We start from the raw sequence: 17270 nt of genomic DNA, 5'->3' as shown, positions 1-17270 counted from the left end.
CCCCTCCGACAGACCCTGGACCTCAGCGGTGCAACCGGCAGCCTCCGTTCCTAAGAATGCAGTGAGTGTAAGACCTGCGATGACGTCGCGGCTTGTGATTGGTCACGTGAGCGGTCACATGAGCGGTCACATGACCAATCACAAGCAGCGACGTCATCGAAGGTCCTTCACTCTGCATTCTTAGGAACGGAGGCAGACGCTTGCAGCGGTGACAGCCAGGGCTCGTCCGAGGGTGAGTATATCCATAATTTTTATTTTTATTCTTTATTTTTTACATGAATATGGATCCCAGGGCCTGAAGGAGAGTTTCCTCTCCTTCAGACCCTGGGAACCATCCAGGATCACTTCCCATATTTGTGTCCCATTGACTTGTATTGGTATCGGGTATCGATATCGGCGATATCCGATATTTTTTGGATATCGGCCGATCCAATCCGATACGATACTTTCAAATATCGGAAGGTATCGCTCAACACTACCCGAGAGCTGAAGAAGCAAGTAAGCGATGGGATGGTACAGGCTGAACAAGAGGAGAACATGGAAACGTCCTATGATTTGTCATCGATTGAACTCGGACCGTTAGGTAAAGTTGAACTGATTGATAAGAATCGGATGTCTTCTGATTTAAGTGCGGCTGTTCCTGGATCTGGAAACCTGGAGACAGTTCAGGCATCCGGCCAAACAATGAGTGTTCTGTACTTCAAACACAGCACATGGGAACTGGGGCACTGTTTATATGTAGGGTGCCAGGGTGTAGGAAGACAGCCCCTCGTCTATGACTACCACACTTGGCATGGTAAAGAGTTGTACAAGTGATTCTCACTAGATTAGAATTTCATCAAAAAGTTAATTTATTTCAGTTCTTCAGTACAAAAAGTGAAGCTCATATATTATAAACAGTCATTGCAAACAGATCTAACAGTGATCTATTTCAAGTGTTTATTTCTGTTTATGTTGATGATTATGGCTTTATGAAAACCCAAAAGTCATTATCTCAGTGAATTAGAAATTTGTAACACCAGCTTGAAAAATGATTTTAAAATCTGAAATGTTGGCCTACTAAAATGGATGTTCAGTAAATGCACTCAATACTTGGTCAGAGCTCCTTTTGCATCAATTACTGCATCAATGCGGAGAAGCATGGAGGAGATCAGCCTGCAGCACTGCTGAGGTGTTATGGAAGCCCAGGTTGCTTTGATAGCAACCTTCAGCTTGTCTGCATTGTTGGGTCTGATGTCTCTCATCTTCCTTTTGACCATGAAAAATAACAAGTTTGCTGGCCAATCAAGCACAGTGATACTCTTGTTTTTAAACCAGATATTGGTACTTTTGGCAATGTGGACAGGTGCCAAGTCCTACTGGAGAAAGAAATTTCCATCTCCAAAAAGCTTATAGGCTGAGGGAAACATGAAGTGCTCTACAATATCCTGGTAGATGACTGAGCTGACTTTGGTCTTGATAAAAGACAGTGGACCTATGCCAGCAAATGACATGGCTTCCCAAACCATAACTGATTGCGGAAACTTCACCCTAGACCTCAAGCAGCATGGATTGTGTACCTCTCCACTCTTCCTCCAGACTCTGGGATCTTGATTTCCAAATGAAATGCAAAATTTACTTCAATCTGAAAAACAACACCTTGGACCACTAAGCAGCAGTTCTTTTTCTCCTTGGCCCAGGTAAGACACTTCTGGCGTTGTCTATTGGTCATGAGTAACTTGAAACAAGGAATGTGACACTTGTAGCCCATGTTATGGATATGTCTCTGTGTGGAGGCTCTTGAAGCAATGACTCCAGCAGCACTCCACTCATTGTGAATCTCCCCCACATTTTTGAATAGCCTTTTCTTAACAATCCTTTCAAGGCTGCAGTTATCCCGGTTGCTTGTGCACATTTTTCTACCATACTTTTTCCTTCCACTCAACTTTCCATTAATATGCTTGGATATGCTTGGATACAGCATTCTGTGAACAGCCTGCTTCTTTAATAATAACCTTTTGTGGCTTACCCTCCTTGTGGAGTGTGTCAATGACTGCCTTCTGGACATCTGTCAAGTCAGTAGTCTTCCCGATGATTGTGGACCCTATCGAAATAGATTAAGGGGCCTTTTTAAATGCTTAGGAAGCTTCTGCAGGAATTTCTTATCTAACTTACAGAGATAATGACTTTTGGGTTTTCATTGGCTGTAATCAATAATCATCAACATTAACAGAAATAAACACTTGAAATAGATCACTCTGTAATGACTCTATATTGTATTGATGAACTGACATAAATTATAGTAACTTTTTGATGATATTCTAATTTAGTGAGAAGCACTTGTAAGTATTCAATTTCCCTGTGGCCACTGTAATAATGAAGTGTTATGTGCTCCAGATATTAGGAATAGCCACTCTATGCTCTGGATAAAACAGTCCTAAACAGGAGAACAATATTCAATCTGGAGACTTTTAAACCGGGTTTTCTTTTTCTCCATAGAGAAACAAATGTTCTTTGGTAGACTTTAACATTAGGGCTTATCCCCACTCAAGTTAGTGGAGCATAACTGCAATACCAGACACAACCCATGTACATATGTGGCACTGTTTTGAATCTCCATAGCAGAATATATGTTCATTTATGCTACTGAAACTTTCTTTTGTGGCCTAGAGGTCATTGGGCACAATGTACTCTAGGGCCATTGTGCGACTGCTGCCTCTGACATTCACAGGAGCCAGTTGTAGATAAGATACCATGATCAAGACATCTGTCCAGTCACATTGATGTGCGTCTTTTTGGCTTCGTCCATTTAATATTACATGGGCTGCCTTTTCAATATCCTGCTGTTATTTCTCTTTTTTTCAAGCTGTAACTTGTAAAATCTACAAGGACTTGATATAAACCACAAACTGTTTTAGTACTTCCAGTATAGGCCTATATCATTTGTACTTGTCCTCCCAGCGAGTTACTTCCAGCCTCATCTTGACCTATTAATAAGGTTCTCCTGATCTCTGAAGTGGTATCATGTCTTCCTTTAAAGAGCTGATAATAATTCTCTCAGTTCAGTATGCATCCCTCTCGATATCTACAAGTGTTGTAATGGTATATAGCGAGTACCTTTGAAGCATGCCGCCTTGTTCCTGTCACATAGAGTAATTACCTGAGTTATCCAATAGCAGATACCAGATGGTAGAAAAGAAACTACAAAGATCATTCCAAGAAAACTTGAATAAAAAAATATCTACGGTATGCTTCTCAGCACCATGAATTAAAAGCCTCCTGTCCACATAAAAATCTAACGTACTTGGTTCAGGTTTGATCCACTGACATTTGATTTGCACATCAGAAACTATTCATTTTTCACTCGTTACTGTTTTGAGAGGCCACAAATCAAGTGACTTATTTTACTTGGAAAGCTACTTACATTCCATCTAAAAATCCTATTTATCTCAGCAGTGGTTTGTCATGGCTGCCATTGATCTGCTGAAAGCATCAGGTGCTAAGTGGAATTGTAAAGGCAGGAAACCAAGATGAGCTGACAAATTGCAGTGTTCTACGTTTGATTGCTTCTTGTTATTTATAATGTTTCATGGCACTAAATACGTTCAAAAAATGACATTTTATTACAAAAAAATCAAATAATTTTTATGAAGATTTTCAAGTACAAAGTACAGTAAAAGAGAGAAGAAAAAGACAAACCAGCATAACCCTTCCCTCTACTCTAAACAGAATCACATTGTAAGATGGGGCAAAAGGACACTCTCCCTGATATTGGCAAATTTACATACTCATATATGATAAATGGCTGGAACATATTGTCACTGAATACCATCTATTGGTTATGTCATAAGTGAAGGAACACATAGTAGAAATCTATCACTTATTTAGGTTTTTCTGATCTTTTCCTAACAGAGGTGGATGTCGAGATGCACAGATGGATAGAAAGATCCCATATAATATGGTCTGTATCTTATAACATTGTCTGTACCACTATTTACGTCATTAAAGTCAAGACAAATGGGCATTCTCTAATGTGAGGGGCAATACTAGGAAGGTCTACACATGGTGCCAAACGTTTTTCAAATTTAAGTGGAGCTCGAAATATTTCTAGAGATAGAATGTCATTATTTTATTAAAGGTGTTGTCCAGTACTTGGGAAAACCACTTCTTAAATGCTGTAATTTTTTGTAAAATAAAAAAAAGAAATACAGGCTGAGTATAAAAGATTATTCAGGTTTTACATTCATGTTACTGCAAAGAGGTATACACGTGGTCAAAATTGTTGGTACCCCTCGTTTAATGACAGAAAATCCCACATTGGTCACAGAAATAACTTGAATCTGACAAAAGTAATAATAAATTAAAAATCAATGAAAACGAACAAATGAAAGTCAGACATTGCTTTTCAACCATGCTTCCACAGAATTTAAAAAAGATAAGACTCATGAAATAGGCTCTCTTTTTGGTGTGTCATTCTTTAAATAAAGCTGCTTTGTTTTTTATACTTGCTTTTAAAATTTCCTGGTATTCGTCTTTGGCAAAATTTAATAATATGTTTAGGTATTAATATCCAATAATGTCCCAAAGTGGAGAAAGCTATGACACTTCACATAATATAACAAGTTCGGACTTACATAAAAATAGCTGTAAGAAGAGAACCATATATAATGTTAATAATAAAACATAAATTTTTTTACCGCCAAATAAAAATAATAGAATTTTGTACTCATTTAAAGATGTTTTTTTTTTCTATTTTTTAATGGGGGTCTGTGATTCCAAATTCCCAGCATTTCCACCATTGTTTCTTTGAACTATTCAATGATCCATTACAACTGTTGTCTCACCAAGAATGCATTTTATTATGACAAACTATAAAACAAAAATTTAAAAAAAGATAAGAAATTTGCCGATCGGGTTTCCATGACCAGGGCGATGCGTCTCATTAACTCCTCCTTTTGCTGTCGTATATATGGTCAAATATATGATTTCCCTGAATAAAGCTGTGAGCATGAATATTCGCTCAGTGGAAACAGATTTGCAGGTCTAATTTTGGGAAGAAAAAAAAATTCACTATTTTAGTAGAAGTAATGAACCTTTTCTTTAGGGAAGTGGAAACTAAGAGACAAGGCAGGAGGGATGGAAATAAAGAACGTGGTGTTTGTAAGACTGGTGTCAGCAGGTGCACAGCACACTGCTATACAGATTTATGGGCTGTTTCTGTGAGTCTTGGCTCACCTTTCACTTTTTTCAGAGCTTTAGGATAGCATATAAAATGGTAGCAAAGTTTAGGGCATCTCAATGACTATTCTGCTCCCTTCTTCTTTCTATTATATCCCATGTGCCATATGTCCTGTTTGAGCATTGAGGAAAATTCTAAGAGTTTTTCTGCCAAGGAAAACAACATAACTCTGTGAAGTAAGCATACGAAAAGGGTTTATATGTTCTTTTTTTCACTTCTCAAGTGGACCAACAGCTTGTAATGCTCAGTAACCAGGTGACTGGAAGAGTAGTAAGTGGGTAAAACAAGGTCTTGCACGAGATTCTAAAGTACTTCTACTTAAAATACTTCAAGTAGTTTGAGAAGCAAGAATATGACAAAAGAATTGTATTTCTAAAATGTTTTTTTCTGAATATATAGTACATAATCAAGTGCTCAAAGCTCCTTACTTGTGTGTTATTTTAATAGGTTGCAGAGATGAGCAGATCAGTGGAGAGTCAAATTCTAATTGTATTTCCACAATCTGTGGTTCGATCTCTCCTCTTCATACTGGGCCATATCTTCGTACTCTCCTCTCACACTGTGTCCCCTCTATATTGCCCAGCATCTATATTATGCAAACTCACCACACACGCTCGCTCTTTGGCTTACTTTCCTTTCCTGGCTGTAACCTTACACTGTTCCCCAATGCTACCCCCCCAACACTACTCAGTCTTTATTATGTGCCCACTCACACTTTTCTACCCATACTGTCTCTTTGAACTATTTCCATCAATAGTCTCTTCATACATTAACCCTCTCACTCTTCATACTGCCTCCTTACACATCCTCCAACTCACCATACTGTGTCTGCACCCAGCCATCACCCTCGCTCCTCATACTGTGTCCGCAAACATTTCCCGATCTCTCCTCATACTGTGACTGCACCCATCCCCCATACTGTTTCCTCATACATGCCCCCTATTTCCTCACTTGCTTCTCATCTTGTCTCTTCAAACTTCTCCTGCTCCCCATATTGTGTCGGCACCTGTCCCTTCATTGCTTCTCAAAAATAGTCTCCTAAAATCACCTCCCAGTTATACTAAATTTACACCACAAACACAGTAAATCTCCTCCACACAGTAAATCTCTCCAGCGTCGTTACACTAAATCTCACACACACAGTAAATACCCCTCATACAGTAAATACCCCCACACACAGTAAATCTCCTCCAGCCACGTTACACTAAATTTTCCACAAACAGTAAATACCTCCACACAGTAAATACCACCACACACAGTAAATCTTCCCCAGCCCCGTTATACTAAATCTTCCTCACACATAGTAAATACCCCCACACACAGTAAATCTCCCCCACACAGTACATCTCCCCACACAGTAAATACCTCCCACACAGTAAATACCCCCACACACATAACTCTCCCCTAGCCATGTTACACTAAATCGTCCACCAACAGTAAATACCCCCAACCACCATTACATACAGTCATAGGTGTCTTCAGCTCCACTAGTGTGGAGCACTTTCCACCAATGCATTTCTCTGCATGCCGGCGATTGACGTCACAAGCATTATCACAAGAACTGATCACTCTCCTGATGAGCATCAATTGTACTCGCACCTGAAAGATGCAAATTCAATTGATCACTGGGAGCTGACATGTTGCAGCTTCTCTGAGCCAGCTGTCAGCTTGACAGGCACCTCAGAGAATTGCCGACTCCCATTCCGGGGGTGGCAACATGCAGCCGCTGGGGGACACACTTAAGACTACTGCATTAGGCATCCCTGCTTCTCCCCTTTGCCGGCTGCGGCCGGGGCAGATCCCCCTGCTGACCACCCTGAGATATGCCTTTGAGTACTCTAAGCCAGGTCAAACCTCAGGTTAGGAATCAGGTGGAGGGGTTGGAGGACCATGGCCATTTCACACACAGAGGCACCTGTCAGCCTAATCATGGATAATAATGAAAATGAATGTAATGATGATTCTGTGTTGAACAAATCCTAGAAGCGGGGTTAGGGTGACAAAGTGTTGGATTTATCAGAGGAGGAGGTTGCTGGCATCAGTGATACACAGTGCAGGCAAAATGCATAAAAACCTTCTCTGGGACAAAATCAGCTTTTCCTCCAGTTATTTCTGGAGCAGTTGGTGGAGGAGACTCCACAGTGCCTAAAAGGTCTGGCTGCAGTGGCGGTGAGTTATGCATGTGTGCTTTTCATGTGTGGGATTTCTTTTCCACATTGCCAGAAGACCAATTTATTGCATTGTGTAGGCTGTGCTTTTGAAAAATAAACTGGTATATCATGGCACACATCAAACAGGAACTATATTACTTCATCAGCACATGAAATGGCATCACATTTACATGTAGAGAAAGGCTCAAGATGTCTTAATTCCTCTACTCGTGATCATCTTTCTTGTAACTAGTAATGCATTATAGTCATCACTTACTGCTTTGTATGCACTTCTTCACTACCTCCATTGCATTGCCTGTTCTCCTTTTGTATGGCAAAGAAACATGCATTCAATTGTAAAATTACATGGAAAGTTGCATTCCCATTTCCCATATGTCCAAGGTCCCAATAATTGATTCCAAACTACCTAGATTATACTGCTTTTGGCAAAAGAATTGTGTGTGCTTAGGATCAATAGAAGATACCTAACTATCTATGGTTTATGCATAATATGCAACATTTTTTTAACACAAAAATGTATTGTATTATGTTCATTAATTTTTCCACACAAAAAACTTACCTTATTTCTAATTTTTTAATAAATTAAATATTATGGTGACTTCATCTAGGTTAAATTTGCCCAGTAGCAACCTGATGGTATTGTAAGAAAGGGTAAAATTATCAAACTTTATTCAACCAAAATGTTTTAAACTTCACAAATATCATAGAAACAATTAAGTCCCCTAAGATCCATAACACAGTTCCAGGGAGGAGGTATTCACCCCACTTCTCTCTAGCACAAAATTTATAGGAGAAGGAGCTTACAATCTAAGAACTTCCTTGAAACCGAATTGCACAGTAGGCATATAGGGTAGAAAGAAATCAGTGGAAGCTAAGAAGTGACAAAAATAATTAAACCTCCTTTTGAAGCCTAGACTACCTGGTGTGGACAGGTAATTAAGACTGGGAATAGACATAGAGTCTGGGGTTTGTTTGATTAAGGTAGGAACAGTAGGCTCATCTCCAGGATGAGCTGCTAGGATGAAAGAACTTCCCTCAGATTTTGTGTCTTCAATCTGCAGTTATGAATATTGGGATTGGTATAGATCCGATATTGATGGGACATACATTTTCAACTTCAAGACTAATCGGGGAGGAAAATGCATACTCTTTCAAAACTGTGACATATGCCTATAAACCCCAAATCAGTAGCAGACAGACAACAGCTATACCATGTTTCCTATCTATGAAAAGGTAAAACCCCCATAAAAAATATGACGGCGATATTGAGCTCCTGTGATTGTCAAGAGTGAAAATATTGTGAATGTTGGGAATATCGCAATTTTCAGAAACTGAAGTCACATTCCATGACAAGCCCTGTTGTGAGTTATCAAGGGGTGGTGTGTGGGTGTAACTTGGGTGCTGATAAAAGGACAAGGTGAATTATGATCTGTGTTCCATGCAGAGAGATACATATCAATGTATACATGATCCACATTTACAGGACGTTTCTAATGAAAGTGCTCTCCTTCGCCAATATCTGAGCCATCTCTGTGACCAGCGTTTAGTAAGTGTTTTTTTAGTCCTGTTATTTTGTGGAATTGCATATGCTGTATTGTTTGTAAGTGCCAGAAAAGCAGAAAAACCCCAAAAGTGACCCAACTGTAGAAACTGAACCTCTCAATTAATTCATCTACAGTTGCAGTTACTATTTTGCAACATCCAAGCAGGCTTTTTTCTGAAGAATTGCAAATCTGCCAGTCTAGTATCCATACATTGTGTCCCCAAAGAGTGTAGAGCCCCCATATACTGTAGCACCCCCATACATTGTGTCTCATCCCGTCTGTTGCCACGATGTCTTGTTCATCCCAGCCTCCTCCAACGGCAAAATATGGTCATCCCTGACCATTTTATCATAAGAGAAATATCACGCTAAAAAAATATAAGAAAATTCAAAACTTCTTTTCTTCTCCCTTGAATGATGTCCACGTCCCATAAAACAAGATCTGACCACAAGAAGGAATGGCCCTACTGGAATGATTTAATCATCTGATAAGTCAACAGCCTTCAGTAGCAACTGGCTTCAAATTTTTTGAAAAGTGAGCTCCAAGTGTTCACCTCTTTGTAGAGCTTAGCCACACAGAATTTTCAGAACCGTTGACCTAGAACTTGGCCAAAACTGGAATATGGCTTCCGGGAGAACAAGATAACTGGCCTCACTTGTACTACATTAGGCCAGCCACGCGTGGGGGAAGAGGGATGATCCCACATCCAGGGGTGGTCCAGATACTTTTCCTTCCCCTTTTCTACTTCTGGAACTTCAGTCCCGGTTACCACAAAGTTCATCGAGCTTTGGTTGGTGAACGAGAACATCAGAACGGCCATCTGGGGTGCTGCAGCTGCAGGATTCTCAGTTGTATCGGCCTAATCGAGGGTTTCTATTGTGGACGTCTGAGTTTCCACGCTGACTCTGACAAGTCTGATACCTGAAACAAGAGATGTGCTGGTGGCAGTGGGTGTCACCAATTACGTCGGTGCTCCCACTCGAAGTCAGCTTCCTCCTCTCACCGAGTGACCTCTTCGGCTGTAGCGGGGCATATGACACCCACTGCGTACCACCATTGGGGCAGCACACCTTACAAAAGTGGACTTTTTCACCAACATAGAGACAATGTAGGTGATAGGGCAGAATCTCTCTTTTAACCAAGGTGTGATTCACATACACCTCGTTGCATGTGCCATGCTCTTTTATGAAACCATACCCCTTAATATGTTTAAAGTCCACAACTATCTCTTCTATGCTGCTCGAATTTTTGCCTACTTTGGACCTGGTAAGAACTCCTGGGCCAGAGCATCAGCCCACATCCTTTCCTCCACCTCATTAGGGAGCTCCAGTGGCAGGGGAAACCAGAGGAGGCCAGCCTATTGAGTATTGGGGGGTCCCACCTTCCCTGGTCCCAGTTAAAGGTGTCTACCTTAGCCCGCAGCCTGGGGATGGAGCAAGAAGAGGCTCAGGGATAGGCAGGGAATGGCTTATTCCTCCTCTGCCTCCTCTTCTTCTGCCTCTTCGGTAGGGGCGGACTTCCCAGGGGAGTACACCGACCTTCAATGCGTGCGTATTCTGAGGCTGGTATCTTCTCTCCCCTTATTTGGCTCCAGTAGATGAATCGGATCTTATGCTGGATGAGGCCCAACTCAGAACTTGGCGTGGTCACACAATGGATGGCAGCCGCCATGTGGACTTCTGCTTCATGAAAAATCTTCCCGGCAGCAGCCCTGGGGTGGCAAGGAATATCACTTCTTCATCGGAAGAGCAGTCCGTTCTCTTGGCCTCTTAGGAGATGTACTCGGTATGGGTCACCCTCAGCTCAATAAGCAGAACATCTTCGCTCATGTAATGCTGGAAGCAAAATGGCGCCGGAGAATCACTTCCAATACACCTTCAATGCGCTTCCCATCCAATAGGCTCCAACCTTCCGGCAGTCGCACCAATGACACGGCCTACACCTCCATTGTCACTCCTCTCAACTCTGCCTCCAGACATGCCCACTGATCTTGTCATCTTTTACTAGTTGAAGTGTCTCTCTTCCTGTTTTGCGCCTTCTTCTTCTGTGCTACTCAAACTTTTCTGGTATGGATCCTGAATCAGCTCTTGGAAGCTTTTTCTCCAATGGTCTGGGCATACAATTTTCATGTCATAGGATGCTGATCACTCCCACGATGGGCCAAATCTTCCTACTTTGGACCCTCCATAGTCTCCATCTTGGGACTCACGTTGCCATTTAACATCTTGGGCATCAAGCCACCATCCACCATTTTGAAGTTCAAGTTGCTGTCCGGCATCTTATTCTCCTTTAAGGTAGTTAAATAGTCATTCACTAGTTTCTTCTTTTTCCTTGCTTTCTTTGCTTTCCTCACTTTCCTTATTTTCTTCATCTTCCAGGGTCTGACCCTGCTCGCAGGACCACTTGAAGTGGGGCCGGAGCACACGAGACTGTTTTTGTTGTGGGCAGGAAGTGAGTTTTGATTGCCCCACACCCCTTTTCTAAATGGATGTCTGGGTGGAGTGGTCCAAGACTGTCCTGGCATCCAGACATTTCTGAATCTGTGTCCTCATTCTGCTAAGAAACTTACAGTTGTGGCCAAAAGTATTGACACCCCTGCAATTCTGTCAGATAATACTCAGTTTCTTCCTGAAAATGATTGCAAACACAAATTCTTTGGTATTATTATCTTCATTTAATTTGTCTTAAATGAAAAAACACAAAAAGAATTGTCTTAAAGTCAAATTGGATATAATTCCACACCAAACATAAAAATTGGGTGGACAAAAGTATTGGCACTGTTCGAAAAATCATGTGATGCTTCTCTAATTTGTGTAATTAACAGCACCTGTAACTTACCTGTGGCACCTAACAGGTGTTGGCAATAACTAAATCACACTTGCAGCCAGTTGACATGGATTAAAGTTGACTCAACCTCTGTCCTGTGTCCTTGAGTGTACCACATTGAGCATGGAGAAAAGAAAGAAGACCAAAGAACTGTCTGAGGACTTGAGAAACCAAATTGCGAGGAAGCATGAGCAATCTCAAGGCTACAAGTCCATCTCCAAAGACCTGAATGTTCCTGTGTCTACCGTGCACAGTGTCATCAAGAAGTTTAAAGCCCATGGCACTGTGGCTAACCTCCCTAGATGTGGACGGAAATGAAAAATTGACAAGAAATTTCAATGCAAGATTGTGTGGATGTTGGATAAAGAACCTCGACTAACATCCAAACAAGTTCAAGCTGCCCTGCAGTCCGAGGGTACAACAGTGTCAACCCGTACTATCTGTTGGCATCTGAATGAAAAGGGACTGTATGGTAGGAGACCCAGGAAGACCCCACTTCTTACCCCGAGACATAAAAAGCCAGGCTGAAGTTTCCCAAAATTTACCTGAAAAAGCCTAAAACGTTTTGGAAGAATGTTCTCTGGTCAGATGAGACAAAAGTAGAGCTTTTTGGGCAAAGGAATCAACATAGAGTTTACAGGAGAAAAAAAGAGGCATTCAAAGAAAAGAACACCGTCCCTACAGTCAAACATTGCGGAGGTTCCCTGATGTTTTGGGGTTGGTTTGCTGCCTCTGACACTGGACTGCTTGACCATGTGCATGGCATTATGAAGTCTGAAGACTACCAACAAATTTTGCAGCATAATGTAGGGCCCAGTGTGAGAAAGCTGGGTCTCCCTCAGAGTTTATGGGTCTTCCAGCAGGACAATGACCCAAAACACACTTGAAAAAGCACTAGAAAATGGTTTGAAAGAAGCACTGGAGACTTCTAAGGTGGCCAGCAATGAGTCCAGACCTGAATCCCATAGAACACCTGTGGAGAGATCTAAAAATGGCAGATTGGAGAAGGCACCCTTCAAATATCAGGGACCTGGAGCAGTTTGCCAAAGAAGAATAGTCTAAAATTCCAGCAGAGCATTGTAAGAAACTCATTGATGGTTACCGGAAGTGGTTGGTCGCAGTTATTTTGGCTAAAGGTTGTGCAACCAAGTATTAGGCTGAGGGTGCCAATACTTTTGTCTGGCCCATTTTTGGAGTTTTGTGTGAAATGATCAATGTTTTGCTTTTTGCTTCATTCTCTGTTGTGTTTTTTCATTTAAGACAAATTAAATGAAGATAATAATACCAAAGAATTTGTGTTTGCAATCATTTTTAGGAAGAAACTGAGTATTATCTGACAGAATTGCAGGGGTGTCAATACTTTTGGCCACAACTGTATACTTACTGAACCCATTGGCGTCTGCTGCACTAGAACCTGCTAACTCTGGTTTGCTTAGCCTTGCTCTCCACTCCACTCCAAACTTGCACTTGAACTTGACTGAGTCCTAGATTCTGACTAGACTGTCTCTCACTGTAACATGGTAAACATTTTCTATAAAACCTCATCTAACCCCTCCAGGACTGTGAACTAATCCCAACTCTATTAATTATGTAATCCATAGTGTAGTGCAAACTGTATCCCTATCTACTGTATTCTGTATGGTTTCATGAGTGGACAGACCTCCCGCATGCCCAGGGATGACCTTAGGCATAGCCTGTAGGAGAGTTAAACATACAACATCGGCGATAGGGATAAAATATAACATTATAACATTACTTTTAATCACGTAAATAACATTTCTAAAACTTCACACAACGTTCCATCTGTTGCCACAATGTCTTCTTCATCCCATACTCTCCCCTTCACTGAGACAGTACAAGTGGATTTTACTCTTCCAGCAGCACCAGAGCTCCTGTAGCCTGTGATTGGTTGCAGTGGTCAGATGACTTAAGCAGCACATCATCAGAAAAACTGCCAATGACATGCTACTCAAGTCCCATAACTGCTGCAGCCAATCACAGCACAAATTTGTTTCCCCCCTGGTGAAGATCTAATGTCTCCTTTTCCTGTCTCCGCTCAAACTATGGGGCGACCTGTGCTGAATCCAGATGGGTTTGGGGATTCTTCAAATGAATAGATGCTGCTCAGCATTACCTAGAAGAAACAAAAAAAAACGTGAAAGAAGCTGGGGTGTTCGGATCCATGCTTCAATTACATGCAATTGGTCCTTGAGCTGGTAACAGCTGATCAGTGGGGGTGCTAGGTATCGGATTGGAAGTAGTGGGAAACCCCTTTTAAGTGATTTATAACAAAGAATATCTATGAACAAGTCAAACAGAGACAAACACGTCTATAGAAATAAATCTATGCATGGTGTAGATCTTGACACTTCAGCACAGTGGGAAAGAAAAGCCTTCATAGAAATAATAATAATAATAATAATAATAATAATTTTATTTATATAGCGCCAACATATTCCGCAGCGCTTTACAACTTATAGAGGGGACTTATACAGACAACAGACATTACAGCATAACAGAAATCACAGTTCAAAACAGATACCAGGAGGAATGAGGGCCCTGCTCGCAAGCTTACAAACTATGAGGAAAAGGGGAGACACGAGAGGTGGATGGTAACAATTGCTTTAGTTATTTGGACCAGCCATAGTGTAAGGCTCGGGTGTTCATGTAAAGCTGCATGAACCAGTTAACTGCCTAAGTATGTAACAGTACAGACACAGAGGCTATTAACTGCATAAAGTGTATGAGAACATGATGGAGGAACGTGATTATGTTGTTGTTTTTTATTAATAGGCCACACAGGGATAATTAGGTTAATGCGTTGAGGCGGTAGGCCAATCTGAACAAATGAGTTTTTAGTGCACGCTTAAAACTGTGGGGATTGGGGATTAATTGTATTAACCTAGGTAGTGCATTCCAAAGAATCGGCGCCGCACGTGTAAAGTCTTGGAGACGGGAGTGGGAGGTTCTGATTATTGAGGATGCTAACCTGAGGTCATTAGCAGAGCGGAGGGCACGGGTAGGTTGGTAGACTGAGACCAGAGAGGAGATGTAGGGTGGTGCTGAGCCATGGAGTGCTTTGTGGATGAGGGTAGTAGTTTTGTACTGGATTCTGGATTGGATGGGTAGCCAGTGTAATGACTGGCACAAGGTAGAGGCATCAGTGTAACGGTTGGCGAGGAATATGATCCTGGCAGCAGCATTCAGGACAGATTGGAGCGGGGAGAGTCTGGTAAAAGGTAGGCCAATTAGTAGAGAGTTACAATAGTCCAGACGAGAATGAATAAGTGAGACAGTAAGAGTTTTTGCAGAGTCGAAAGTAAGAAAAGGGCGAATTCTGGAAATGTTTTTGAGATGCAGATAAGAAGAGCGAGCCAGTGATCGGATGTGGGGGGTGAATGAAAGCTCGGAATCAAGGATGACTCCAAGGCAGCGGGCATGTTGCTTTGGAGTAATGGTGGAACCGCACACAGAGATGGCAATGTCGGGCAAAGGTAGGTTTGTAGAGGGAGAGAACACGAGGAGTTCAGTTTTTGACAGGTTCAGTTTCAGATAGAGGGAGGACATGATGTTAGAGACAGCGGTAAGACAATCACTGGTGTTTTCTAAAAAGGTCGGCGTGATAACAGGAGAAGAGGTATATAATTGGGTGTCGTCAGCATAGAGATGGTACTGGAAACCAAATCTACTGATTGTTTGTCCAATAGGGGCAGTATACAAAGAGAAGAGGAGGGGGCCTAGGACTGATCCTTGAGGAACCCCAACAGTAAGGGGAAGGTGAGAGGAGGAGGAACCAGCAAAACAAACAGTGAAGGATCGGCCAGAGAGATAGGAGGAGAACCAAGAGAGAACGGTGTCCTTGAGGCCGATGGAGCGGAGCATAGTGAGGAGGAGCTGATGATCCACAGTGTCGAATGCTGCGGAGAGATCCAAGAGAATTAGCATGGAATAGTGACCATTAGATTTAGCTGTTAGTAGGTCATTAGAGACTTTAGTGAGGGCAGTTTCAGTAGAGTGTAAAGAGCGGAAACCAGATTGAAGAGGGTCGAGAAGAGAATTATCTGAGAGATAGCGGGTAAGACGGGAGTGGACCAGGCGTTCCAGGAGTTTAGAGATGAAGGGAAGATTAGAGACAGGTCTATAATTAGCGGCACAATTTTGATCGAGGGAGGGCTTTTTAAGTAGTGGATGTATGATGGCATGCTTAAATGAGGAGGGAAAAATACCGGAAGTGAGGGAAAGGTTGAATATTTTTGTTAGGTGAGAGGTGACAGCCGGGGAAAGGGACTGGAGGCGATGCGACGGAATGGGGTCGCTGGTGCAAGTGGTCGAAAAGCCTTCATAGAAACATGTGACTCATACAGATCAGACACTTCTTCACACTCAGTGAAAAGAAGTCCTATGAGAGAATGCAGCAGAGGAAGAGTTTGGCTTGTGTGTACAGGAAGGCCCTGGAGCAGCAGAGGTGAAAATAACACATGTTAAAACACATTTTGCTACATGTACAAAGATGTCGCTTCCTTTAGTTGTTTTTCAGTTAGATGACAATTAATTAGACATTTGGAGTGAAATGTCTAAGATTTTAGCTTCTGTTTATAGAACAGTTCCAGCTTTAGACATAATTTACGTGGCACATTCTCTTTTGTGAGTTGATCTAGAAATGTTGATCCCCTAAAGTAACCGATGAATGGACCAAAAAGTGATAAGAGCAATATTTTGTGTAGCATCAGAAGTAAAGACCGACAGTGTGTCTGGTTGGATCCTTCTCTGGTGTTTCCTGTTCCTTTTCCTGTCCTGAGCTGTTCTACTTCTAGTAGCTGTTCTGGATTTTGAACAGAACGTGCTGTATTTATGGTACCAATCTGGCAGCATCAACTTTTCTTTTTATTCTACTGTTATATAACTTAAGGTGATCGCTATTCACCTAAGCCTCTTTGATCTTCACCATTGTCTGTATTGGTGAACTTTTGCTGGCCCTGATCACTTGCCTAGTGGGGCTTGTGATTCCTATCAATCGCTAGAGTGAAAAGCTGAAGACAGATATCCAAGTGTGTCATTAAAAAATCTCTCACAGTGAAATGGGACTGTATTGTGTCTGTAGTATGATCCCTGAAGGCCATAAAGCACAGTCCTCCCCCATAATACCTTCTATCATGTCTCATAACACGTAAAGAAATGTCTAAAGCCAATCTTCTCTTTTAAGGATTTTTCATCTCAATAAGTGATAGCATATCACTAGAATTTGTCATCTCTTAATGTTTCCTAGGAAATGGACGTCTAAGACCTCCACCTATTTTGAAAAAGAGGGTACAGTAGAGATCATGGGCACCAACTTGAATGGCCTGCAGCAAGTGGGAGGGAACATCCATTTGTACTGCTGTAGCATTTTCATTCTGGGCAAGAATGCTTAATATCAGACTCTGAAAATCATTAAATGATGCTGTATTATAGCAATATGGGAATGAGGTGGAAATACCCCTTAAATAAGCACTCCCATCTGTTCCCTACAGA

This window comes from Ranitomeya variabilis, chromosome 2 (genome assembly GCF_051348905.1).
Source record: "Ranitomeya variabilis isolate aRanVar5 chromosome 2, aRanVar5.hap1, whole genome shotgun sequence".
NCBI lineage: Eukaryota > Metazoa > Chordata > Amphibia > Anura > Dendrobatidae > Ranitomeya > Ranitomeya variabilis.
Note: the sequence above shows the minus strand (reverse complement) of the source record.